Genomic DNA, 3,754 nt, shown 5'->3' with positions numbered 1-3,754 from the left:
AAAAGATTTTTCCCATAAACTTTTCCACCTCTCAACCATATACATACAACTCTATGCACATGCTGGTATCCTTTAAAAGATCTTATTTATTTATTTTTAGAGAGAAAGGGAGAGAGAGAGACACATTGATGTGTGAGAATAATATCAGTTGCCTCTCACACACTCCCTACTGGGGACCTAACCCACAATCAGACACATGCCCTGACCAGGAATCAAACTGGTGAACTTTCAGTTTATGGGATGACACTCAACCCACTGAGCCCACTGCATGTTGGTACTTTTTGGTATCCTATCACTGCCATCGTGTTCTCACTGCATTCCTCAAATGCTACTCATGTACACAGCTTGATGTCTATGGACTATTTAAAATGGTTTGGATATCACTTAAATTGTTTTTGAGTTAAAAGTAGGAAAGCAAGCCATGTTCAGTATGTGTGTGTAAAAGTTTTTTATATTAATAGATTCTCTATGTATGTGAAAATATAAATTCTAAAATAATGCATATCAAGATATTCAAATGTGAACTTTTCAAATGGACTTTTTCATGAAAGAGTCCAATCTGTTGTTTACCTTACATATATTTTTTTGTGTAGACTAAAAGGTAACCATCAATGCTTGTAAAAAGATCAGGAGTTAGTTAGTTGCATGAGATACTCAGAAGAAATAATTAGAGTTAAGACTAGCGAATGTGCCTACTTAAGTTTGTCAATGACTGGTTTCTGGGTTTGGCCCTTCTTAATGCACGTTAATTCAGAATTTAGTTTTTGTCTTGAGCATGACAGTCAATTTGTTGGGCAGGCTATTATTTTGATGTCGGAATTTAGATTTTATTTGTAATTCAAGGGAGAGCAAAAGATTTGGACACTACACACATAACTAATTTATCTAATATATATTTAGAATCTACTACATTCTTTAAAAGCATACTTAGGCCCATTGCAGGTAAGTGGGGAAATGCTAAGCATTGCACTTCTTGTTAGTTTCATGACAGCCATACAAGCATTTGCAAACAACACATCTGTCTGACATTCCACAGGTTTGATTCCATGAAGCGTTCTCTCTGTCATAGGCCTGATTCAATCCTCTCCCGCCTTGCACTTCCTCAGCCCTTTTGCTCTGCTTCCTCTTTTTAACACAGTTTTGAGCACCATCTGGTATATGATCAGTATGTGTTTGTTTACTGCTTATTGTCTTTCTCTTCCCACATGGTCTCCAGGAGAGCAGACACTTTTGCCTGTCCTGTTCATTGCTTCCCCTGCTCCTAGGATAATGCCTGGCATGCAGCCGCGCAGACAGCCAGTAGAACGTGAGAGAGAAAGAATGAACGTGGGCTTTATTACCAATTTGAGAGAGAAAGAATGAACGTGGGCTTTATTACCAGAGATAGGTTCAAAACCAACTTACTCCTCTTACTGAGTGTGACCTGAAAAAATTCTTATTTGTGAGTGGGAAAGTTTATTTGCTTGATCACAAAAAAGATACATGTTCATTATGAAATATTCAGGTAATATAAAAAAGTATGGAAAATGCTAAAAAATATAATAATCCCAAACCCCAAAAGTTGTTCACATTTTTAGTATACACCCTCTGACCTCTGACCTTAGTTCCCATGCCTGCGAAATTGTGAGTGTAGCGCCATTTTGTAGAACTGCCGTGGAGATTAGAGAGAATGTGCAGAAATGCCTGCCCCTGGTGCTATTATTCATCTAGATGGAAGACAACCACGTATTTACCTTCAGACACGTAGGAAATACTTTATAATTTTAAGACATGTTCAAAAATGTAACTCCAGTTTCAAAGTCTCATACGGATTAATACTGCAGAAAAACAGTCACCATCAGAGATCCCACCTAATGCTGCTGGTAATATTAAGGCACGTCCAGCTGTCACTTTAAGTGTATGTATGTGCCAGGCTTTGCACTAGCGTTGTTTTCAGGCATCTTCTCACTTAAAAGACTTACAATAACAATGAGGTGCAGCAGTTACTATAATTAACTGCATTTTACAGATGAGGAGACAGGTTTAAAGAGATTAGGCAGAAATTTGTCCAGATCACAGGGCTAGAAAGTAAGGAATCCAAAATATAAACCCTGGATCTGACTCCAGAGTCCTCACTCACTGAGCATGTGCAATAACACCCAGTGTGAATGTGTTACAGAAGCGTGAGAGCTACATCCATTCTAGGAGGACGCAGAATAGCAATAATGTCCAAAGGACCAGGAGCATACGGATTGTGATCAACAAGCATGAACATTCTGTTCTCTTCTGCTGTAAATTTGAAACAGGATTCATCAGTGAGCTGGCTTTCATTCATACGAATCTGCCCGTTAAATCCCATGAGGTAAACCCATGAAAATACCATTCCTCGGATTCTGAAGTTTAGTTTCAGACCTTGCACTCATAGTGACTTTATTTGGGGGGGGGGGTAGAGTCATTTTATTATTGTATGTATAGGGTCAATATACTTTTTTTCTATTCACAACAATTTTATATTACAAAATTTCGCTATAAATATTTTTTCTGGCTTGACCTATAAACACACACACACACACACACACACACACACACACATACAATCTGAAAAGAAAATTCAGTTAGTTTCCTTTGACCAAAAAAAACCCAAGTTCAACGTTGTATACACATGTGAAGCTATTAGAGTATATTTTCTGAAATGCGTGTCATAATCTATACAGAGTTTTAGATCACATCTTTTTACTTAATATTACATAATAATATCTGAGCATTATCTGCTATCAATGAAAGCATAAAAAGGCAATCCCTTCAGTAAGATAATTTGGGGTGTTTGTTTTGTTGAGAGCTTTAAAATATGTAGTTTCTGCTATTTAAATGATTTTTATATGAGAATTTATCTTATAAAAGCATTAGATATATTCAGAATATTTCATGTATTAATTTTGAGAGAGGAGAATGTTGAAGTCATGGTTTTATTTATTTATTTTAGAGAGGGGAAAGGAGGTAGAAGGAGAGAAAGAGAAACATCAATGTGTGGTTGCTTCTCCTGCGCCCTCCACTGGGGACCTGGCCTGCAACCCAGGCATGTGCCCTGACTGGGAATTGAACCAGTGACCCTTTGATTCGCAGGCCCATGTTCACTCCACTGAGCCACACCATCTAGGACTCATAGTGACTTTATTAAACAAAAGGTCCACACTGCGGCCAAGACAGAGCAGTCGCCCCATCTCAGCAGCAGTGTTAGTAGCAATGATACCACTTCCCATATCATCTATGATTGATTTTTGTTATCTGAGTGAAAGCAAGAAAAGTGATTTGACAAAAGGTAGCTATGGTAAAAAAATGTTCTTATGCAGTGTTTAGAATTGAATTCCTGACATGTCAATTCCCCCTTAGTAGTCTAATGGAAGGTTCCTTTGGGCCTGCAGAGGTCATATTGATGACCTGTCTGGTTAGAAGCTGGAGTATCCCAGGAGAGCTTCTAATATCCTCTGCCTCCCATGCACCCTCGGGCCTCTGAATTCACATCCTGTTGATTGCCTCCTACTTTCCAAGATTCTAGAATCCTTATTTCTGACATCAGTCCAGGACCTTGCCTTCAATTCTTCATGGCTCTCTTCACTTGAATGCTTGCTACTCATGTTCTTAAGCTTGGGCTACACATCCTATTGGACATAAACACAGAAATTTGACTCTATTTTTTTTGATGTAGCACACCCACAAGGAAGAAATGTAGCTAAAAGAAATAAAAGAACTTTGGTGTGAGACTGACTTGGATGTG

Source organism: Sturnira hondurensis, unplaced genomic scaffold (genome assembly GCF_014824575.4).
Source record: "Sturnira hondurensis isolate 20B ecotype Veracruz unplaced genomic scaffold, ASM1482457v3 Scaffold0000880, whole genome shotgun sequence".
Classification (NCBI taxonomy): Eukaryota; Metazoa; Chordata; class Mammalia; order Chiroptera; family Phyllostomidae; genus Sturnira; species Sturnira hondurensis.
This window is presented reverse-complemented; position numbering follows the sequence as displayed.